The following is a 24,507-nucleotide window of genomic DNA, read 5'->3' as shown; positions in this document are numbered from 1 at the left end:
ATCTATTTTAAACCAACAAGAGATCTGTCACTAATTAGTTTCTCTTTTCTTTGTCAATGTTATAGGGTCACTGAAAATGCTTTTGTGAAATGAGTGTACTGTGCTATGTCACATGCTGTCATCTTAATTAGAAATAAAAATTTTTCATTCTGCTCAAAATATTCTGATAAATAATCTAAGGCTAAGTAATTTAGAAAAAGGTAAACACTGTTCACTTATTCATTGGAGATTGAAATTGGCTTTTATAATTCTCATCAGCAGGCTCTTAAGGTTAAAAGAAATCCACCAATGTATTAACCCAGGAGAAAGAAACTACATTTGTGCTACATATTTTTAAAACAAGAATTTAAACTGTAAAAGAAAAAGTACTCGATAAATGGCTCATCTCCTGTGTTTTAGCTCCATCCAAAATTACCCTTCCACCACTTTTTTTTTTTTTTTTTATACCTGGGATTGAACTCAGGTCCTTGTGCTTACGAGGCAGGTGGTGGAACCACTGCTAAATCCCCAGCCCTCCACCACTTTTTTGGTCACATTCCTGACAATAGAGTTTTCATTCCAATTCTACAGTGTTAACTTGGGGTCTAGGAACATCTCGGAGAGAACAGAAAGGAATCACCAAGGAAACCACTAAGAACTTCCAAGCATCTCTTAGGTGCTTTCCCAGCTGAAAGCCAAAGACTTTCTGGCATGATCTCTGTGTCTAAGCGGGGCATTGCTTTAGGGTCAGGCAACGGTGAGATTATGCATGGAAAACCTTAGACTTTCACTCTAAGTCAAGAACAAGAACAGTAACAAGAACAACAAGAAAAACAAACCAGAATAAAATAAATAAATAAAAACCAGCCTAATAAAGAAGGGATTCTTCATTGCATTTATCAAAAATACCACTCTGATGTTGACAACAGCAGTGGAGGCAAAACTTTTTATTTGCTTATAGATGTCACTAGAAAAGGTTGGTAAGTGCATTTAGGCAGGAAAAAAGGAAGTGCACCTTCTTGTTACTCTTCCTGGGAGAGCCAAGTCCCTTCAATACTTTCTGGATGAAATACAGTTTAACTGTAGAACTTCCTATACATAAGTACATTTCCTTGTTTAAATACAGTAGAGAAGAAACTCAGTTTTATTTGCACTTCCTTTTAGTATTTTTATGAATGAAGTGTTAAATTGTAATGACAAAGTTCCCTTTGTTTTCCTCCATATGAGAGTTTAGTATGAAAACTCGAAATATTTAATCATAAGGGAGAGGGGCTGGGCATTTAGCTCAGTGGTGCCCCACCTGTCTCGCAAATGCAAGGTCCTGAGTGATCCCCAGTACTGGGGAAAAAATCATAAGGGAGAAAAGTGATCCCGAAATTATCTAGTCTTTAAGTGGCTTCATTTAAACAACAAAAGAAGCAAGATGAAGGACGTTCTCTTAAACTACTCAGATGAAAATGTGAATCTATGGAAACATTTTGTTAATGTCTAATGATATAAATAAAGTTGCTTTATCTGTAAACATTATTAATACACCATGCACTAAAACACTCTGGGTGGTCAGTAGCAGTTACTAAGAGCTAACTATTGTTATATTTCTGTTTTTTAATGTTCTGATATAAAGCAACATCTATATAAAAAAACTACAGGGGGTGGGGAGGAAGAGGAAAGGAATTAGGGTAGTCCATAAGGTTGTACACATCTAAATGGTGTGGTAACAGGGCCTGATGGCCACTGAGTAAACCCATTAGCAGTAATTGAAGCTGTCAGAAACCAGTGAAATAGCTGTTTCCAAAGAGGTCACCGTCTACATAGGAGTGGGTCTCTGCCTTCTATTATCCTTTTCAGTAGGTTGAATCCTGTTATCTAGACAAATCTTTTTTTAAAGGAGGGGAATCTTACTAGAAATTAAGTTGGAAATCTCAAAAGCAAGAGTGCTCTGGACTGAAATAAAATGCATAGCATAAGGAGTGGCGATGACATTAGACTGATGTTGTTGGCTGTCTCATTCCCAGCCTGCAGAGGCTACTACTCTCTGCCTCCCTGGGTCCACTCTTAGCCTCTCCACCTAGCTTTTGACTGACCTTTATGAACTACACTGAAAGAGATTTGTTGCCCTCCGACTTTGGTTTGGACTTAGCTCATGGGAGAGGCAGTGAGAGGCTGGGAGATGGAAGAGAAGGAGAATTTTATTTCCTCTCTCTTACATATTTACTTCCCTGGTTTCTTCCTTCAGGGGCCTTGTGTTCCACAAAGGGCCACAGCTGGGCTAGACTATGGTGAGTTGAATGAGGAGCCAGGGTGCAAAATGTAAAGAGGCATCACTCTTGGTGTGGTGCAAGGGCAGGATTGGCACCTGAGAGTGAGGCCTCCCATTTTGATTACTTCTGTCAGTGGTGCTGGGGATCCAACCCCAGGCTTCACATATGCAAGACCAGTGCTCTACTACTGACCTACATACCAACCCCTTGATTATCTTTTTCTTACGCTAATCCTTCCTTTGATTGAACTGATTCAAGGGATTCTGTTCCTTAAAATCTGCTTCATAGTTAGAAGGACTGGAATCTGAGAACCATGAGTCAATAGGTTTCTTCAAACACTCCCCTCTCTGCCCCCATACCTACTTAAATAAGTGCCTGGGTAAGAGGTTGCATCAGAATTAGGTGAGATGAAGACAGACAAAACCTAAAGAAGCAGCAAGAGACCAGTTGCTTCCTTCATATTTTCCCCAAAATGCAAAAGCCAAAATCAAGGAAATTTTACTTCTTTCTTATAAGACCCTCTTTTTTCTGGCATAAAGTAAAACCTAGAAATCTGGTTCTATAGGTCTCATAAGCCAGTACTAAAGCACATAGCCTTATCTTGCTATAAGGGAGTCTGGGAAAATATCTGGCAAAGAGAAATAAGAGAACTGTTACTGGCTTAATTAGGGTTAGGCAAATTAAAATAAATGATTTTAAGTGATTTTTCTTGGCTCTTGATGTATTGACAGATATCAGCAATACTGCTAACTTATTTTTTATTTAAGGAGTCGGTACTGAGTTTGAAAGATTAAAAATCTGCCTCTATGAATTGTATAGAGTTACTATGTGTGAATATATTTCCAAAGTTAAGAAAACAATACAACCTGAAGTGCAATCTGCTAAGATGCATTGTAACTGATGGTAATAAAAAATTTTGGGGAGCAGAAAGGCTTAGTTGGGCATATGTAAAAAGCTTGTGAAAATGTAAGGTGGTATAGCCTGTGATTATCTATTGTGTTGCTCTCCAGCAAGTAATTTGCAGATAGTGTTTAATCTCCTATATGGGCTTGAACTAGCAGTTTCAGTGGGAACTTTATTTAATCTGGTAGACCTAATGCTCATCAGTTCTGTCAACTTTTGTCAAAGATATCCCAATTTTCCCTATCACACTTCAGTTTAATGGCTTAGCAGTGGTAAAGCTTGATTACAGTTTTTTTTCTTTTTCTTTTCTTTTTTTGGTATTGGGGATTGAACTCGAGACCTTTAGCTTCCAAGGCAGGTGGAAGCACCACTGAGCTAAATCTCCAGCCCTCAATGACTTACTGAACATGAATGGCTTTTAAAGTTAGCTTTTGCTACAGACTTGATCATATTTCTCAATATGAAATCACAACACAAATAGGGCTAATATGAAAATCTTGCCCATGGAAGACTAATGCTGTTTCAATCATAAGCAATGCCAAGCTGCTTAATAGACTTCCTGTTCTGTCAAAGTTTAAAACAGAAGTGAGATTTCCATTTCCACAAAAATTTGCAAATGATATATTTTCCAGCTCAAATTATATTTCCAAAAACATTTTAGTATCTAAATGCAAATGGAAAAGAAATTTTCAACCATCAAATCTATTTATTAGACACAGATAATTGCATGGACATGTGTACTCATAAATTGGAAGAATTAATTTATTTTATTTTATGTTTTTTATGCTTCAAATACAAAATATTTATTACACAAAAAGTAATAACCAACAAACTAGCAATATGTTGAACTTAGAAAAAGTACTAAGTTATTTCATAACTCTTAAAAAAAAGGCATATTGGGCTGGGGATTTAGCTCAGTGGTTTCACCACCTGTTGCGCAAGTGCAAGGGTCCACGTTCGATCCCCAGTCAAAAAAAAAAAGTCATATTTTTATTATTCAAGCTAACTTACTTTCAAGTTACAAAAGTTACAAAATTTTGGTTTAAAAAATGCTTCTCTATGACTGCCTTGATTTATTTTGCCATGCCATGACAAAAACAAAGTATCCTTGAAATGCTTTGGGTATTTAAATGGATGTTTGTAACATAAGTTTATATAAATAACTTATATATCAGTCACAGGCCAACATATACCCTCCCTAAACATGCCTTTAGTAGAAACAGGAACCATTAATGATGCAGAATAAAACTTACAGTACCTCTCAATTTACATACAGCACAATAAGCAATCTGACTAGGCTAGTGATATTTAAAGAATATGGTTAGTCACGCTCTCCTGGTATTACTGAATATGCTAGTACTCTCATCAAATGAATAGTATTTCCCTTATCTCATATTTTCCTCTATATTCCTTGTCTCCAGGTTGGAATAGCCCTGTGTGGGATACGTAGAAGTGGCCCAGAGACTGTTGGTCCTATGCTTTTGGTTTGTTCTTCCCAACCTTTGGTAGATTTGTAAAGCCTAGAGGGATCTCTACTAACATTATTTTCAACCTTTTCCTTTAATTTTGCCAATCTTCTTTGTTTTTCTGCCTTTTCCTCTTCTTTTGCTTGCCTATCTAGAATTTTCAATTCAAGTTTATATAAATCTCTTTCTTGAAAGTTGGAAATTTCATCAGCAACAGTTTTCCTTTTTTCTGCCTTTTCTCTTATCTCTTTTTCAAGTCTCAAAAATTGGAAGAATTAATATTGTCAAAATTGTCCATACTACCACAATGATCAACAGATCAGTGCAATTCTCTTTACAAAAATAGAAATAACACCCTAAAATATGTATGGATCCATAAAAGCCCCCACAAATCTAAAGCAATTTAGAGAAAGAAGAACAAAGATGGAAACATCATACTTTCTGATTTCAAAATAGATCATAAAGCTCTAGTAGTTAAAACAGAATTGGGCTGGGCATATAGCTCAATGGTTGAGCACCTGCCTAGCAGGTGAGCCCCTAGGTTCAATGCCTAGCTCCAGAAAAACACCAGTAAAAACAATTTAAAAGAGACTTTGAGTTAAACAAGTTCTAAGGCTTCTGGGGAACCAGATCAAGTCAAAGCAAAAGACTTCTTTCAAAAGAGGTTGCCTGGAAACAGCAGGTAGGGTCTGGCTTTGACCAGATGGAAGCATGGAGAAGGCTGGCTACACCAGTGGATTGGGGAAAAATATATATTTGTCATACTTAAACAGCATCCCAGAGACTAAGAGAATGATACAAAAAAATTAATGAATCAAAGAGTTGGTTTTTCGAAAGAATAAATAAAATCCATAAACCTTTAGCCAACCTTATCAAAAAAAGAAAAGGCTCAAATCCATGCAATTAGAATGAAAAAAGTGAAGTCACAACAGATCCAGCAGAAATCCAGAGGATCATCAATACTTAAACAACGTCCCATTACTAACCAAACAAACTGGCCTAACAAACTACAGTTCCTGAAACAGGAGAGTCCTGTATTATAGCTCTTCCTCTCTGGATAGCCATGCTCTTAGTGTGACAGTATGGCAGAATAAATAAACAGCTGAGGATGTAGTCATTGATCTGTTCTTAAATGTGTGAATTATGAGTGGACAATACCCAGCTGTGACTAGACCTCCACTGTGTACTTTGCTAGAGGAACATTTTAATTCTGCAATATGTCTCTTGGTTGAACATTGCACAGTTTTTACCTCATTTCTGTAAACAAGACTTTGTGAATTTGTTTTGTATTGTGAAAAATTCATAAAGTAACTATTGCAGTCAGGATTTGCAAGGGAAGAGATTTAATACAGGACACATACATTATAGGATTATTTTATAATATTGTCATATGCAGAGGAGTGCATGAGATCTGTCCACATGCTAGAGGCCTGGATCCCAGAACAATGTCCTGCATAAGTCCAGCTGAAGGCCTAGTGCCCATGGCAATGTCTCATGCAAGTCCATATCGAGGATCTCCACCGGGAAGGCTCTAAGGCCAGTGGTGGAAGCCAGAAAGCCTGTGCTGGTCGGGTGAAGGATCTGTGCCACCAAGCTGAGGGATCTGCACCAGAAGCAGGAAGTGACACTGAAGCAAAGATCAGGGCTCTCCTGATGAGAACAGCAGCCATTCCCAGTGACAGAGAGGACCCAGAGCTCCCCCAACAAGAAGAGCCAAGTTTGTATCAGGAAAACCAGCTGCAACAAGCTTCTCCAGGAAAATCAACAGAAAATGATCTTTCCCTCCAATTCTCCTTTTATTCTGTTGGCAACAATCCTCAGGTGGGTCTTCCATACCAAGAACCACTCTGACTCAGTTCAGCTGGGCATTCCAAGTTGACCACTAGATAATCCATCACAATAACATTGATATTTTGTTTTGTAATTTGATTGTAGATTAATTGAAAAGTAAAATTAATTTATTTTTATATGTTCAGGGGAATTTTTTAAAAAGTCAAACTTTTTCTAGATAATTTAAAAAATCAATATAATTTACTTATTTAACCTACTGGTTGTTATTCTGTAACAATTTGTATAAATTGTAAACTTTGAATGTGTTATTTTACCTAGATATAAAATTCCATATGTACTAAAATGTACAAAGATTTTGTTAATAAAATTTATGTTTTTAGAAACTCAACAACAAAAAAAATATATTGGCCTAGTGAGATGTGTTGGCAAATGCCTATAATCTCAGCACTCAGTAGGGCGGAGGCAAGAGGATCACTGTGATTTCAAGACGAGCCTGGGCTACATAGTGAGTTCAAGGCCAGCCTGGACTACATAGCAAGACCCTGTCTGAAAAAAACAAAAAACAAAAACAAACACAAACAAACAAAGATATATGCATAATAGTAGGCCAAGAGACCAGTGGAACAGAATATGGAAGCCATAAATAAATTCACACTCCACTCAACTGATCTTCAACAAAGGTATCAAGAATGTACATGGGGGAAATAGTCTCTCCAATAGTGTTCAGAGAACTGTATATGCACATGCAGAAGGAGGAAATTGTACCTTTATCTCACTCCATGTGTAAAAACCAACTAAAGCTTGGGTATGGTAGAGTATAGTATTCCCATAATTCCAGCACTTTGGGAGGCTAGGGCAGGAGGATTGCCACAAGTTCGATGCCAGCCTAAGCTACACAGCGAGTTCAAGGCTAGTCTGAACTAAATGGAGAGAACCTGTCTCAAAAAAAACCACAACAAACCAAAACAAAACAAAACAAGGCTGGGATGTAGCTGATGAAGTTCAGTGCAAAGGCCCTGGGTTCAATCCTTAGTCCCAAAATAAATAAAATAAAAATAAAATTTTAAAAATGGATTCAAGAACTAAACATAAAGTCTTGATTTGTAAAATTACTAGACAAAAACAGGGAAAAATTTCTTGACATTGGCCTTGGAAATTATTTTTTGGATATGACACCAAAAGCACAGACAACAAAAGCAAAAATAGACAAATGGAATTACATCAAATTAAAAACCTTCTGCATAGTAAAAGGAAGCAATAGAGTGAAGAGACAATCTACTGAATGAGTGAAACTATTTGCAAACAATACATCCAAAAGGGGTTAATTTTCAGGATATGTAAGAAACTCAAATAAAGAGTGAGAACAAACAAATAACCTGATTTAAAAATGGGCAAAGACTTGAATAGATGTTTTTCCAAAGACAAACAAATGGCTCAAGAATGTATGAAAAATATTTTACATCCTTAATCTTCAGTGAGATACAAACTCACACCTGTTAGAAAAGGTAGTAAGTCAAGAATTGTCAAGAAAAGGGAATGCTTTGACACTGTTGGTGGGAATGTAAATTAGTATACTCTTTATGGAAAATAGCATGGAAGTTCCACAAAAATTAAAAATGAAACTGTTTTATATTCCAGCAATCCCACTTCTGGGTATATATCCAAAAGAAATGAAGCGTCTTGAAAAGGTCTCTACACTCCCTCGTTCATTGCAGAATTATTCAAAATAGCCAAGATATGGAAGCAACCTAAAGGGTCATAACATGAATTGATCAAGAAAATGTGCTATCAACATATATTCAGGGTGCTTATATAGCCTTCGTTTAATGTGATCTATCTATTTATCAATCAACACATATTCAAGGTACTTATATACCCTTTGTTTTATTGAATCCTCAACACATCTAGGAATTAAATGTATTATATGAAATAGGACAAAAAAGACAAGGCAAATTTACTTTCTGGTCCATTTCAGAAAAGATTTTCTGAACTGTGGGTTACATTAATTATGTTCCATTTCCTTGGGCTGAGAACCTTGCTGAGTAAAATAAAAATTGGGATTATGTTAACACGGGAATTCTATTGAGCTAATGTTGATATTAGTTAAGAGCTATAGTTTGGGTATGATTTGCATGTGTCTCCCTAGGGTTCATGTGTTGGAGCTTGTTCCCCAGTGTGGTGGTATGGGAGGTGGTGCAGAGCCTTCAAAATGTGTGACATGGTGCAAGGTGATTAGGGGCATTGCCCTTGGAAGATGCTAAGGTAGTTCTCATGGGGTCCTGATTTCTTTCTCATGGCAGTGTTGTTATAAAAGAGCAAGCCTGACCCCTGGATCCCTGTTTGGGTTTCTGTTAGCCATGTGATCCTCTCTTCTCTCACACATTCCCACCATGACGCTGTCCATTACAACGTGATGCAGCCAACAACGCTCTTACTAGAGAATGAATCAGTGGGACCACTTGCTCTTGGACTTTCAGCCTCAAAAATTATCCAGCCTCAGGTATTTTATTATAGTAACACAAAATAGACAAATACAATACATATCTGGTGGCATTTCATTATTTATAAAGTTACATTGGCTATAGTTAATAGAGATGCATGGCTACATATCCTTATGGCCCCAGCTCACACCAAGCAAACCTCCAGGCACTTGGAGATGACCATTGTAGATTACCCACACTTTAAGCTGACTGCAGACATATAAATAGGCCAGTGAAGCCAGCTTAGATAATGAGAGCTTCCTAGGCAAACAGAGGATTCTGAGAATGAGTAATTTTGATTGTAAGCAAGTAAGTTCTGGAGTGGTTTGTTACAACAGGTGATCAAGGTGATACTTTCTTTTTGCTCATAGAAAAGTGACCTGCGTAAACTTCGTCAGTCTTTCCTTGCTTCAGAGAGTCAAGAGAGGCAAATGAGAGAGAGATCAAGGTATTAGTTCCTTGGGACCCCTTCCTTTGCATCTCTGTAGACTGGTTGTGTTCCTGGACTAAATGCCCAATTTCTGTTAGGGATTCTTGTACAGAGCTTCTTTCTATTTGTAATACTCCTTCCCCCATTCCTTCTGATATAGGGTGTATGATATGGGGATGTTATAGAACCTCCAAGTAATCCAAATAATATAAGGGAAATGTAACTCCCAACATGGAGATGTCCAGTACGCTGAGTTTGTGTTCTCTAAAATCAAAGAATGAATTCTAGGAACAATGAAGGTTAAGAGTAGGATTTATTGAGAGAAAGATAATTTCCATCTAAGAGATACAAAATGGGTCCTGAGTGGGCGGCCGGAGACCCTGCTTCTCAAGGGAGTTTTGGTATAAGGTACGATCAACTAGTAAGATTACAAGTATAGTCACTTAGGCAATATCGACCCAATGGGAAATCACAAGGTGGGTATAAGGTGGGACAAAACTATGGTCAACTAATAAGATTGCAAGTATAGTTGCTTAGGTAATACTGATTAAATGCAGAACCCAGTCCTGTAGCAAGGGTACATGAAATGAACAATGACTTTTCCTGGAAGGAATGGGTTACAGTCTTGGTACCCAACCTAGGTGATTGATGCCTGTTTAGATTATCAATCAGTATGGTTTATCCCTGGGGAAGTAGATGTAGTCATTTCATCTCTGTCTTGAGGTCTGGCTTCAACAAATGTGCCTCCAGGGCCAGGGATTTAGCTCAGTGGTTTCGCCACCTGAGTTCGATTCCCAGCACCAAAGAAACCCCCCAAAAACAAATGTGCCTCCACCTTCCGCCATGGTTGTAATGTGCTTTTTTTGGGGGGGGGTATCTGGGATCGAACTCAGGACCTTTCGCTTGCTAGGCAGGTGGCGGCGGAACCACTGAGCTAAATCCCCTGCCCCAAGTAACGTGCTCTTCTTTTCTTCTGCATTGACTTCTTCGTGGGCCCAGCCCTGTCTTGACTGCCTATGTCTACTTTTGTTTCTACGATACTTTCATCTAAGGGGAGATTTTGGATCTGTGATATTACTGAATCTCCCTTGTGATCTTTCAAATTCTTGCCTACATTCCTGTTTATAATCCCTTATTAAACTCTCTTCCAATTCTCCTAATTTGATCATACTATCTGTTTCCTGAGAGTAGGCCTTATCCAGAGGTAATACCTTGGCAAAGACTTGAATGATCTGATGGATGAAGTAACTGATGAAGATATCTGGGGGAAGTGCCAAGATCTTGCCTGCATCAGTGTGGTAGCAGGGTGACCAGAGAGGAGTGTGTTGGGAGGAGCACAGAAGATGAGATCAAAGAGGTAACTGTGTGTGCCTATTGAGGATGGGGATGTGTGGCACAAGGGAGGCAGATTACGTATGGCCTTGTTGGCTTTTGTGAAGAATTTTGGCCTTTACTTTGAGAAAAACACAGGGCCCCTGGACCTGCATCCTTGCATCTAACTAAATCTAATAGGATCGCTTTCTGTTATGCATGGACAGTGGTGCTGTGACTCAGCACTGAATTCCTCCTCCCAGGCTCCTGCGGGCTGATGAATGCATGGCGTGTTTACCCAGCCCAGGAGGCCTGGGTCTGAGTTCAAGGCTTTGTGTCTCTCCTGATGCTGGGGGTGATGTGACCTTCCCTTACAGTCACGATTCAGCATAGAGTGTCTTTTTTGTTGTTGTTAGCATATTCTTTTCAGTTCTGCTAATGATTTGGGAGTGGACACATTTTTCTTATTCTTTTTCTTTTTTTGTTGTTAAAGTCAATAGGCTCTTTTATACCGACTTCAAAAAGTGTACTTATCCAAAGGGTCTTGTACAATAGGGACCTAACTACTTAACTGCTTCAGGGAAAATAATATGAGGAGTTTAACAGAAATACTGTCTGCCTTCCTACCTCTTAGAGATGGTGGCTTGTCTGGAAAATATAAAAAGCAAAGGGGTCATTTGCATGTATGACTTTCCAGAAAATAATATACAGATTTGAAACATGTTTTAATCCTTTAATTGGAATTTCCACTTAAGCTTTGTCTTCTGGTATTAACTCTAGATCACTCTCTGCAGATTACATGAATAAACTTGATCCCTTCTCACTCCACACCAACTTCCATGGGGTTTATTGTCTCTCCTGTTTCTCAGAAATTCTCTTAGGTTGAATCTCACTTGTATATGGGTCCTAACATCCTTATCAGATGTGGTGTGTCCTAGTCCACCAAATGACACTTCCTGGGTCTCATCTCAACTAACATTTTAACTATAATTCATAGCTATAGCTCTTCAGGGCCTATTCTTTGCCTTTTTTTTTCTGGTACCACGGATCGAACTCAGGACCTTGCCCTTTGTGAGGCAGCCGAGGCACCACTGAACTAAATCCCCGGCCTATTCTTTGTCTTTATTTTATTTTTTGGTACCTGGGATTTAACTCAGGACCTTGAGTTTGCCAGGCAGGCAGGGTGCCACTGAGCTACATCCCCAGGCCTTTGCTTTTATCCTAAAGGAAAGCAGGCTATTTTGTTATTAAGGTTAGTTAAGTAGGCAGGAACCTTTTTTTCCTGGCTAGCAGCAGTGGCCTATTAGAATCACTTCTGGTTTGTTTTCTATACTTCACCTTAGTTTCTTTTTAAATTTGTCATTATTGTTACTTTAAAAAATTTCCAGCCAAGTATGTGAAGTGAGTTATTCCAGTATTTAGTAGAAAGACAACTGAGTGAGGAAACCAGGGTTTTAGTCCTTCTGATTTCTAGTATGCTGTATTATCTTGAAGACTAAGTTTCAGTCTTCTAAAATTTTAGTTTCCCTCTCTGTAAATTGACAGGGTTAAATTACTGAAACATCAAGAAATTTTGAGGTACAACATATGAGTTTGAGGTCCTTAAAAAAACTCCAAACTCTCAACAACTATAACATAATTATCATTTTATATGAGAGAACATTTTCAACATTAAAAAAATCAGGCTATGTAGCTCAGTGATAAAGTACCCTAGTATGGGTTCAATCCTTAGTACTGAAAAAAAAATGAACTGGGTGCAAAGGTGCATACCTGTAATCTAAGCTACTCATGAGACTGATGCAGAGGGTCAGGAGTTTGAGGCCAGTTTGGGCAGTATAATGAGACTTCATCTCAAAACAAACAAATAAAAGTATAATCTCAGAAAAAGCATAATTAAAAAAATTGAATAAATGTATTTGTATGAAAACTCAGTACATTTTCCATTTCAGCACCTTGTCAAGCATTTCTTCACTGGCAGCTTCTGAGAGCCTTTCTGGTTCTAAGAATCTATACTCTGGTCTTGTCAAAATAATTACTGGTCCCCAGGATAACCTGGTTCCTTGAGTCTCTGGATTGTGTCTTGGTGTCTCTCATCCCTAGCTCAGCGCCTGGGTACAGCAATAGATTACCAGATTAAGAGGTGAAACAATCCCTGGTGAACTGAAGTTCCTTTTTGGAAAGAGCAAACCTAGCAGCAAGGGTGAGCACTTGTTACTTCCAACCTAGTCCAATATCTACAGCAAGCAGTCAAGTCAGCTCTAGTTCTAGGGTTAGCAATCTGTTTTTCAGTCGTGCCCCAAATCTGAATCTAGCGTAGGTTCCTGCTATACTATGAATAGCTGTGTCTGCTTCACAATCAGATGTTGAAAGCTAACATCCCATGCAACAGTATCAAGAAATGGGGCAGGCCGGGGATTTAGCTTAGGGGTTTCGCCGCCTGCTGCGCAAGCGCAGGGACCGTTTGATCCCCGGTACCAAAAAAAAAAAAAAAAAAAAAAAAAAAGAAATGGGGTTTAGCAGAGACGATGAAGCCATGAATGGGATTAGTGCCCTTTTGTGAAGTTTGAGGGGGTGGGGATGTACCTCAGTGGTAAAGTACGTGCTTAGCCTGCAAGAAGCCCTGGGTTCGTCCCCAGTAGTGCAGGGAAAAAAAAAATTGAGGGAGCCTGTTTGCCTCTTCTGCTATTTGGGAACACTCAAAAGGTACCATCTATGAAGAACAGGCTCTCACCAGACAGTAAATTTGCTGGCTCCTTGCTTGGACTTCCCGTCTGCTGAACATTAAACATTATATTTCTTTTGTTTATAGTATAATTACTCAGTCTGAGGTATTATGTTTCAGAAGATCAAATGGACTAAGTGTCAAAAAGTAGACCCACTATCATTTAAAAAGAGTGGGTATTTCCCTACATGTTCCTAAAATCAGCCTATGTGTAGAAACACAACATTTATATATTGAGAAGCAGGTGCTTGGATATTTGGGCTTTGCCATTAGCTTACTATATGTCCAAGGTCAAGTTGCTTCATGTCTTGTGTCTTGGGTTCCTTATTTATAAAATGTCAGTAGTAACTGTACCTGCCTCATAAAGTTGTTCTGTGAATAGATATACTTAACAGTGCTACTCACATAGTTCATGTTCAATCCTAATTCTTACTAATGAGCCTCAAGATATACGGGAATAGATGAAAAAAAGAATTAAAATGGCCCTCAAAAAAGTACTGGTGCATTTGGAAGACTGAAGGAGAATGTCATCAAACTACATAAAATCAAAAAGGCAATTAGAAACCTTAAAAAACTGTTCTCCCAAAGGATAACAGATTGAATATATAAAAGGTTCAAATTAATTTAGCTAAATTATTACAGAATGAATGCAACGTAGGTTACTGCGGGAACTGGAGATGGTCTATGGTATATAATTACTTTTCTTTTTCTTTCTTTCTTTTTTTTTTTTTTTTGATACCGGGGATCAAACTCGGGTCCTTGCACTTGCAAGGCAGGCAGCGAAACCACTGAGCTAAATCTCCGGCCCTATAATTACTTTTCTGAGGTGAAGTACAGGAAACCGAATCCCTTCTACAAATGAGAAGTAGAATTTATTGTTAACACATTAAAATGAACTTGGACACTTATAAAATTACCACTGCTACGGTCCCACCGCAGTTACTGAATTAGAATCTCCCAAGATGGGACCCAGGAATTTTTTTTAAAGGTCTCCGATGCTACTAAAGGTTCACCAGAGTTCAGAAACAGCTGAGGAAGTCAGACTGTTTATAATATAATTACTGTCTAAGGTATTATGCTTTAGAAGACCAACTGGACTAAGTCCCAAAGCAGACCCACCACCATTTCATCTCTCATCTGGGTATAAATTCCACTTCCGTCATGCGCCAGTACTTCATTACGTCTCCTTTTCTGCTGCCGCCTCTTTTGGCTTCTGCTCCAAGGTGCCAGGTACCGGTGACAACTTCCCCACGGGGAAGGCCCCTTCCGCGCTTTCTGGGGCGTGGACATCCGCGCTTGGGAAGGCGCTCGGTCTCGGCCTATTTCCCCCACGGTGACTGCCGGCTTCCCACCGAGTCGGCGGAGGCGCGGGCCGCGTGAAGCGAGAAGCGGGGCAGCAGCTGCAGGGAGAAGCCAGCGTCCTCGCAGCCAATCGGCTGCTTCCTTTACGTTTCCGGGGTCCTGAAGGTTATTCCTGCCTTTCTCCCTTCCGGCTGCAAAGTTCTCCACAAGCCAAGTTGCTCGGCGTCTCCCTGAGGTGGACAGGGGCGGGCTGCCTATAGGGCCGCCCGGGCGTGCCGCGGGGCGCCTCCGGACGGGTTCCTTGGGCCTGCGTCCCTGCTGTCCAGCTCCCGCCCGCGCCCTCGAAGCCTCGGGCCGCAACCTCGCCACCTTCCCGCCGCAATCCGCGGCCTCCGCCTCAGAGGTGCGTGCGCGCGAGCTGGGCGGTGGCCGAGGCCTGAGGGGGGGGGCAGGTCCGCGATCTCGGCACCCATTGGCTGTTTCCTGTGGCCCCAGTCCCCAGGCCGCAGCGGCGGGGCGGGCGCGGCAGAGGGAGGTAAGCAGCGCGGCCGGCGGCGTCTCCGCTGCTCTGGACTGTTCTCTCGGGTCGAGAGCTGCGGGTCGCCCGCCAGTGGCCGGTCTGCGTGCTTGGAGGACGTCTGGGCCCGTGCGGGGCGGGCTGTGCTGCGCGACCGGCCGGCGGGGCCCGGTGGCCCGACCGAGGCGGGTGGGAGGCGTGGAGCGGGAGGAGCCGCCGCTTGCCGGCTTCACCTTGGGGCGCAGCGCTTTAAGTGCCCGGCCGGGCGGCGGCGCCCAGAGCCGAGGCCCGTCACGGCCTGCTCTGCGGCCCGCGCCCTGTCAGGAGCGGCGCGCTGGGTTCCCGTCTGCCGCCCGGCCGTGCGCCGGCCCCAGGCGCAGGGCGTGCTCACTTCCGCCAGGGCGTACGGGCGAGCGGAGCCGGTCTTCGAACCCCAGCTCCGGCTCTCCACTTGGGGATTTCCTGGAGAAAGTGTTTTAAAATGAGAACTGCAGTTATGCTGCGCCTTCTTCTTGAGTTTTTTTTCAGCTGTGGCCTCTTCGTCCCTCAATTAGGTTCCCGAATTTAAGAGATTTTGAAGTCAGTGAAGTCATCCTGACCGGGATCATCCAGTCATTCACTCATTCATTGCAAACTTTTTTGATGGATTCCTTGATGTTTAGGGTCTTATGCCGGTTGCTAAGATCCACATTCTCTGCTTTTCTGTCAGTTTTGTTGTCTGACTTGATAAGAACTGGGATGGGTTTTTGGGGGAGGTCGATGGTTAATTGTAGGTTCTAAATTCAGGTGTAAAGAGAGCTCTTGTGGGTCCTTATCTAGTGTTCCTTTCACCTCTAGTTAGCAAGCCTTGAAGCAGGATGGACCCGAGGGGTAATCTTGCTAACTGTACCAGGAAAGGTAGCCTGTCTAAGTCTGAAAGGGAGGGGATGCTTTCAGAAATATTCTGTCATTTTGAGATACTAAAGGAGAGGATGGGCATGGCATATATACAGAACTGTGTTAACTAACAGTTGAGAACGGACCATTTAACAGAACCAGGACGTGTTTTATAATTATGTTTTACTGTTTCAGTGAACACTGAATCTGACCACATTCACTTTTTGACTAGCGAGCAAGCACAGGTTTACGATTGACATGTAATTCCTGCAAAGAAAGCACTATGACTCATCTAAAATTTGAAATGTAATCATTTATAATCTAATGTTATAAATAAAAACAGTAAGAAAAAAATTGCTTAAGAATTCAATTTTCACCGCAGTTTGACTTGCTATGTAGATTAGTGGTAGGGAAAACCTTTGCCTTGATTATTTGCTTGTCTGGGTAATGTTAGTTACTATTGTGTGGCTATAAGTATCACGTCTATTTTAACATTATGTCAACCTAACATTATTGTTTTTTAATTAATTGATGCCTCCAATTGAGGTCTGATAACCACAAAATAAACTATTACCCTGCAATAAAAATTACTGAAGAGATGCAGCAGTTTTTCATTTGTTGGTTGATTGCAAATACATCAGTTGGCCTTTTTCTAGGTGTAAGATGATTTTTAAAGTAGTTCTTCTGAGTCAGTATTCATATCGCATGATATTTTTTGGATATTGTCCCCAAATCATTAGTTGAGTTAAATTGCCTGTGTCACTATTAGGGATTTGGAAAACATGAAGTCTGTAAGTATAGAATATTTTTAAAAAATGACTACAGATCCAGAGACATTTAGAACAATAAAGCAGTATAGTTTTATGTATACATAATATAAATCTGTGATTCATAATTAGTAATAAAATGATTGGAGGTCGTGTGTACTATTTCCATGATAGGACTGGATTTGTTAAACTAATAATTTGTTTTACTGAACAAGAAATGTTTATTGATTTCTTTCTATTAAAATGACCTCAGACAACAAACTTTTTAAGCAGAATGGACAATCTCATCTATTTTCAAACAACAGATTGCATTATTTATGTACATGTGATCCCCAAGTACTTCTGGTCTCATTTTTTTAACCTCCCAGTGATGCATGGAAGTCATAAAATGACATGATTTTGCTAATTTATATTTGCTTTCATTCACTTAGCCTGGGTTACTTGGTTATACAGCCATTCTTTGACTTAAGACAGGGTTGCGTCCCTATAAACTCATTGTAATGACAATACTGTAGGTGAAAAATGCATTTAATACACCTGATTTACTGAACATCATAATTTAGTGACACAGTAAACTATATATAGTATTGGTTGTTTAGCCCTGTGGTGGAGTGGCTGACTAGGAGCTGCTTCTTGCTGCTCCTGCCCAGGGAGCCCAACCTCTTGAGGGTATTTTACTTCATGTTGGCTAGAAAGATCAAAATTCAGAATTCAAAATACTTCTAGGAGGCTGACGCAGGAGGGTGGCAAATTCAAGCTCAGCTTGGGCAACTTAGTGATTTAGCAAGATCCTGTCTCAAGATAAAAAATAAAAAGGGCTGGGCATATAGCTCTGTGAGAAGGCGCTGGGTTCAATCCTCAATATTGGAAGCAGCACAGTTATGGGTCTGTCTACTGTTTCCACTGAATGTATATTATTTTTGCACTGTTGTAAGGTTGAGAAACCCTAAGTGAACCATTGTTAGTAGGGGACTGTCTATAATTTGAAGATATTTCCAAGCTTTGACTTTAAATTCTCACAGGACTGGACACTGGCATGTGCATGTAGTCCCAGCTGGTCAGGAGGCTGAGGCAGGAAAATCACTTGAGCACAGGAGTTTGGAGCGAGCCTGGACAATTTATACAAACAAAAATAAACACTGTACAATTTTCCACTGTTCATGATAGGAAAACTTTTTTTTGGCCTACTAAATTGAGACTCCAAACTGAGTAGTTAGTTTGTTTTAACTGCTTATTTGAAGATTTGTCTTTTTCACTTGCCTAGGAACCATGAAATATTCCATCCAGGCTCCTAACTAAAAGATTTCAGTGTTTTAAAAACATATTTTTATTTTTAGTTTTTAGACAGTCTCTCTACATATTTCATGCTGGCTGTGAACCCACCTTGTAGCCCAGGTTGGCCTTCTGGCTCACCTTTGAGTGCTGGGATTACAGGCATGTGCCAGCATGCCCAGCGATTTCAGTTCTTTCTAGTGTGCTAGACCTACTCTCTATTCAGTCAGATGAGTGACTGCTTGCTAATTTGGCTGATCAGCATATTGAACAAATGCTGTAATTGTGAGTGTTGTAACTATAGTTCTGTTTTCTGACCTCTAGATATATACCATTTCCTCTTTTATAATGTGATTGTTTTCAGTACTGAGGATTGAGCCTAGGGACCACTGAGCTACATCCTCAGCCCTTTTTTAAATTTTATTTTGAGACAGGGTCTCAGTTGCCAAGGCTGGCCTCAAATTTGGGATCCTCCTGCTTCAGCCTCCCAAATAGCTGAGATTATTGGCATGTACAACCATGCTGACAGTCCCTCCTCTCTTGACAAACCTTTTTCTTTGGCCTACTTGCTTTCAGGATTTACTTTGTTTTACTCTACTTAATAGTGGTTGAGCATACTGGTTTATGTAGCCAAAACTTTAGCTTTTAGTATATACTAAACATAAACAAGGCAGTGGGAGAAAATGGAGGAAAACTTTAAAGTTATTTTTGAATTGTTGAACATTTAAGTAAAGGAAGTTTTAAAAGAATCATAGATATTAGTTGGGTGTGGTGGCACATAACTGTAATTCCAGCACTTGGATGGCTAAGGCAGGAAGATTGCCATGGAGGCCAGTCTGAATGTCTCAAAACAACTGAAAAACAAAAGGAAACCAGAATCAGGTACTGTATTTATTGTTTATTTTTTCAACAAGATAGCAGCTGGTATGGTCCTAGGTTTCTAACTTTTCTTCAAGGAAGTAAAGAATATTGCACAAAAGCCACAGGAAAGGCCAAAATACAATGAGAAATATAATTAGACATATACATAGAGAGAAGGGGTAGTGTAGAGATAAACTGTGAGGTTTGAGGGGATTCAGAGAAGGCTTTTTATCTGAACTGAATTTTGAAAGTGAGCAGGAAGGTGAGGATAGAGGATAAGGCATTACAGGCACAAGAAATTCAGAACAGTGACTTTTCTTTTCTTTTTTTTGTACTGAGGATTGAACCCAGGTCCTTTGTACTGAAGTATATCCCCAGCCCTTTCTATGTTTTTGAGACAGAGTTTCAGCAAGTTGCCTAGACTGGGTTTGAATTTGGGATGCTCCTGCCTCAGTCTCTCAGTGCTAGGATTACAGGTGTGTGTCACTGCTCCCAGTTAGAACGTTGACTTTTAGTGTGTAGAGGGAAAATAGAGAAATGAGGTTTAATAAGAAAACAAGGACCAAATACTGAAAGGCCTTTCCCCCCCATACTGTAAAAGATTTTCAACTTTATCCTGGAGGCTATGGTGATCCATAGGTAAGAGATTTTAAGTAGAAGAACGTTAAAGATCACTGTCAGGAGGCAGTGTGAAGAACAAATTGTAGTGGAGAAGGCAGAGAAGCCCATTACGGAGCTGTCTGTGAAGGCAAGATACGCTAAAATTCCCAAAATGCAGGGGGTATGAGAGGAGAGGATGGAGTCAAGATATGTGGGGGAAATCAAGCTGGAGTCCATTTGGATGTGGGCGATGAGGAAGAGAAAGACTTCCCAAGGGAGGAACTGCATGAGGAGTATGAAATGTATGGGGAGAACAGATCAGTCTTGGATATATGGCTTTGGGTCACGAGTTAGTGCTATTCAGTGGGCGCAAGGCAGCTTTGGTCTGGAGTTTGGAGGATTCTAGGCTGAAGGTAGAGATTAGGATGCCATTGGCGTATACATAGTATATAAACGTGATACCTAGGAAAGAGTTTATGGAATACAACAGAAGAGAAATCCTGGGATGCTCTTCCTTACAAGGATGATGATCCAATAATAACGACTGAGGAGGAGCAGCCTAATGACAGAAGCTGTAGAAGATGTGGGGGGAGAGGGTCTGGGAGGAAGAGGAGGAGGAGGGGGAGACGGAGGGTTGTTAAATACTGCAGAGAATGGGGAAGAGAGCTCACAGGAGATTTGGGGAAGGTTAGCCAGATAGGGTGAAATCATTAATCAGTAATACTAATAGTTCTTTTAATTGTATAAATTTCTGCAGAAAAATTCAGTAGAACCAGAGGCAATGAATAGTTGGATCGATCTGGTGTTTGGATTTTGTTGTATACGTGTGGTAGGAATGGACTGTGAAGTTTAGATTGGGTGGAGGTGGGAAGGAAGCCAGGAGGAGGATGAAAGATTGAGAGAAATAGGTGGTTCAAGGGATTCATAGTACGGACTAAGTGTAGGTAAAAGAGAGAGAGCTGATAGTATTTCCATACTATAGTCTGGTCACAGGAGAATGCATATGGCCCCTGACTGTGGATAATTTACCTTAGTTTTTTTTTTTTTAAACTATATTACAGTGGGAAAGCGTATATATTCAGAAGAAACTGAAGTTTGATCTTTCTTCCCCAGATTGTGATCTATACAGTACAATACTCTTAAAAGACTAGACAGCCTGGTAATCACAACTAATAATCACAGTATACTGTGTTGTTAAGCTAAGAGGTTCAGTAGGTTAGATGTATTGAATAAATTTTCAACTTATAATATTTTCAGTTCACAATAAGTTGCAGTGATACAGCCTCGTAAGCTGAGGAGCATCTGTATGGGAATTTAAGATTTTAGGGTCCTGATGGAATATCGGTTTGGCCATACATGTGGGTACCTAAATGGAGGCATTCAGGAACAGAGAGGCTCATGTGTGTGTCTGATGCATCGCACTCTTAGGTGTGGATCCTAGATGACCTCAGTGCTCAGGGTGGAGAAGCATTTGAAACTTTTTTGCAACCTAGTGTAGATTTTTCTCTTCCTTTTCTTTCTTATAGTCTTCCCTGGCTCCTTCCCACCCTCTCTTCCTTCCTTCTTTCTTTCCAATAGTGGTAATAGTTTAATCAGGACATGCATGCTAGGTAAACACTACCACTGAGCAACATCCCCACCCAGCTGTAGCTTTGTAACTGATGTCTTCTGTTCTTGCTCCCTTCAATTCTGTTAGCACAACAGCCACAGTGATTTTTAAATTTATTTTATTTTATTTTTTCAGTACTGGGGATCATACCCAGGGATGCTTTACCATTGAGCTACATCCTCAGTCCTTTATATTGTTTATTTTGAGACAGGGTCTTGCTAAATTGCCCAGGCTGATGCTCCTCCCTCAGGCTTCCTTGTAGCTGGAATTATAGGTGTGTACCACTGTATCCTGCCACAGTGATATTTTAAAAATACATTAGAAATGAATGAAATCTCTTTTCTCTTTTGCCTGAAACCTTCCAACAGCTTCCCATTGCCACCCAAAGAAAAAGACCATCGTTGTAGTGGCCTGAGTGGCTTGCCATGGTCTGATACATTTGTGGCCTCTCCACCTTCATTTCTAACTGCTGTAACCATTGTGTTGCTTGTACTTAGGAGGCATGCTTTCCCCATGGCTTCTGTAGTACTTTTTGCCTAGAATCGTCTTTTCTGAGTCTATGAACTATTCCTTCACTTTTTTAAGTCTTCACTTGAGTGTCACTTCAGTAAGCCTTTCCCTGAGCATCTTTTTAATTTGGAACCCTTTTCTAGTATTATCTTCCCCTTGCCCTGGTTTACTTTAATACATAGCACTTATATTCATAGGTAATGTATAATTTACTATTTGTTTATTCTTGCCTTCCCTCTACTAGGATTATAATCTAGAAGAGCAAGGATTTTTGTCTGTGTCTGTAGTGTTTAGTGTAGTGTCTGGGACAAGGTAGGCATTTAATATTTGAATGAATGAATGAAAGGTAGCTTTTTGGCACCACAACCTTTAATGAGCCTATGTATCTCTTCCCTATTATCTGAGGGCATTTCTGACCTCCTCTTGCAAGTACTTTTGTGATTTCTCCTGTTTTTAGAGCTCTGCTAGACAGTGATTTTCTGTACTCAGACTTTTCATTCTTTGCAAGAGATTTATCATAGTCTCTACTCAGCTGCGTAGAATTCCTTCTCTTAATAGCAACCTCTTCCTTTTATATTGTAAATAGTAATTTTTTTTCTTTCCTTGGTACTGGGGATCAAACTTAGGACCTTGTGTTTGCCAGGCAGATGCAGTGCCACTGAGCTAGATCCCGGCCCAAATAGTAATATTTTTGTTCAAAGCCAGGCTGAAGGTTGGGAGTGTGTCTCAGTTGTAGAGGGCTTGTCTAAATATGTAAGGCCCTAGGTTTGATCCCTAGCCCTGCAAAAAGCAAAACAAAAAGCACAGCTGAAGCAATATGTGAAAGGAGTAGTCTAAGGCAAAACATTTTCAAATCCTTTTTAACTGTTGAACTACTCCCCCAATCTTATTGAGAACTTCAGGTGAGAATGTATTAAAATTCTAATTTATAGCTAGTCTTATTATAAAATCAATCTGAACCATGAGGCTATGAGTATAACGTTTAAAATTAATGATTATGAATAAAAATGTAATCTCTTAAGTGTTCCATTTTGGTTTTGTTGCATACCATCAAGGAAATCTTCCATCACACAGACTAGGAGTTTCGAATGGTAATTGTTTTGTAATAGTTCACATTGCAATCTTCTAATTGCTAGCTACTTATTTTTTTATTCTTAAAAACATCTTATTGTGGAAAGTTTCACACACACAAATAGAGAATATAGTAAAAGAACTTAGTTTCAACAAAATCTTTTTGCTAATCTTGTTCTATCATTTTTGTAGTTAAAAATTGGTTATTTTATAAGGAATTTTCCTTTTAACTATTACTATATCATTATAAACCTTGACAAAATTAACAGCAATTCCTCTGTGCAAGCCCAAGGACCCAAGTTCGATCCCTGGTACCAAAACAAAACCAAAACAAAACCAAGAACTGAAAATTAACAGCAATTCCTTCCTATTATCTAATAGTCCATATTTCTGAATTTTCACTTGTGCCAAAGTCGTCATATTAGAGTTAACTTTTTGAAGTCAGAATTCAAATAAAGTTCCCAAATTATTATTATTATTTGCTTAAATTCTTTTATTGGTCCATTTTAGGTATATGTTTATATTTATCATTGGGTGCTTGTACCTGTACATGATGTGTCTTGGTTCTTATTTTTCCCCCAGTACCTGTGCACTCTTCACCCCCTCCACCCTTCCCTATTTACATAGACTTTGTTTACATTTTTTTCTTTTCTCATACTTTTTCCTTTCCCTTCTTTCCTTTCCCCTTCCCTTCCCGCTTGCCCTACCCCTTTGGACCTTTTCTTCCTATTTCAGATTATCAATTATTTGTTTTAATCATTTTAATCCTTATTTACACTTTCTGTTTCTCACACTAGAGAAACTATTTGATATTTATACATGTGTGACCTATTTTTTTCACTTAAGAGTATGGCCTCAATATGCATCCATTCACCTGTAAATGTCTCTAGTTTCTCATTCTTTATGGCTGAGTAGTACTCCATTTTATGAAAAACCCACATCTTACAGTTTCCAGTTGATGGGCACTTGGACTATTTCCAAGCTTTAGCTGTTACAAACTGTGCCGCTATAAACATGGGTGAACATATATCGCTATGGTATGATTCTTTTAATTCTTTGAGGAAGATCCCCAGCAGGGGAATAGCTGGGTCAAATGGGACCTCTAGCCCTAGTTCTTTGAGGTATCTCCATACTGGTTTCCACAGTGGTTGCACTAGTCTGCACTGCCACCAACAATGGAGAAGGGTTCTTTTCTCCCCACACCCCTGCCAGCATTTGTTATTGATTGATTTCTTGATAGCAGCCATTCTTTCTGGGGTGAGGTGGAATTTCAGTGTTGTTTTCATCTTCATCTCTCAAATGACCAGTGATGTTGAACATTTTTTCATATGCTTATTTGCTGCTTTTACTTTGTCTGAGAAATGTCTGTTCATTTCAGATGTCCATTTTTGAATTGGGTCTTTGAATTTGGGGGATCTGATTTTTTTCAGTTCTTTATATATTCTAGATAGTAGTCCTTTGTCTGAGGTACAGCTGCTAAAATTTTTTTCCCAGATTGTAGGTTATCTCTTAGCTCTGTTGGTGGTTTCTCTTGCAGTACAGAAGCTTTTTAATAAGATGAGATCCCAGTTGTTAATTCCTTGTGCTAGTTCCTGTGCTACTGACATTTTGTTCATAAAGTCTTTTCCTACGCCAATGTCTTCAAGAGTTCTACCTAACTTATGTTTCAGCAAGTTTAGTGTTTCCGTCTTACTATTTAGATCTTTAATCCACTTCTATCTTAGTTTAGTGCATGGTGATAGGTATGGGTCTAGTTTTAATCTTTGGCAGGTTGAAATC

The 24,507-nt window shown here is 39.8% G+C and overlaps 1 protein-coding gene and 1 pseudogene across 19 annotated transcripts in view; one reads left to right on the top strand and one right to left on the bottom strand.

The window, feature by feature from the left end:
- LOC147825890 (uncharacterized) overlaps positions 1-24,507 on the bottom strand; it is a 46,377-nt pseudogene that overhangs the window by 5,294 nt on the left and 16,576 nt on the right. Inside the window, exons 2-3 of the transcript XR_015439964.1 lie at positions 15,554-15,624; positions 14,463-15,479 (exon numbers count right to left, since the gene is read on the bottom strand). The product of XR_015439964.1 is annotated as an uncharacterized LOC147825890 (transcript). The remainder of the gene's footprint in view (positions 1-14,462; positions 15,480-15,553; positions 15,625-24,507) is intronic.
- Focad (focadhesin) overlaps positions 14,911-24,507 on the top strand; it is a 357,541-nt gene continuing 347,944 nt past the window's right edge. For 11 of the 18 annotated variants that reach the window (XM_087183409.1, XM_087183408.1, XM_087183411.1 and 8 more), the window contains exon 1: positions 14,911-15,048. The gene's annotated coding sequence lies outside the window, so the exon portion shown is untranslated. Of the gene's footprint in view, positions 15,049-15,145; positions 15,181-24,507 lie in introns of those variants that run through there. The other 7 variants (XM_087183406.1, XM_087183399.1, XM_087183397.1 and 4 more) reach the window with 5 other exon arrangements.

Source organism: Heterocephalus glaber, unplaced genomic scaffold (genome assembly GCF_053883595.1).
Source record: "Heterocephalus glaber isolate CG9 unplaced genomic scaffold, H.glaber_assembly_v1.0 deba00001481, whole genome shotgun sequence".
In the NCBI taxonomy this organism is placed as follows: domain Eukaryota; kingdom Metazoa; phylum Chordata; class Mammalia; order Rodentia; family Bathyergidae; genus Heterocephalus; species Heterocephalus glaber.
This window is presented reverse-complemented; position numbering and strand designations above follow the sequence as displayed.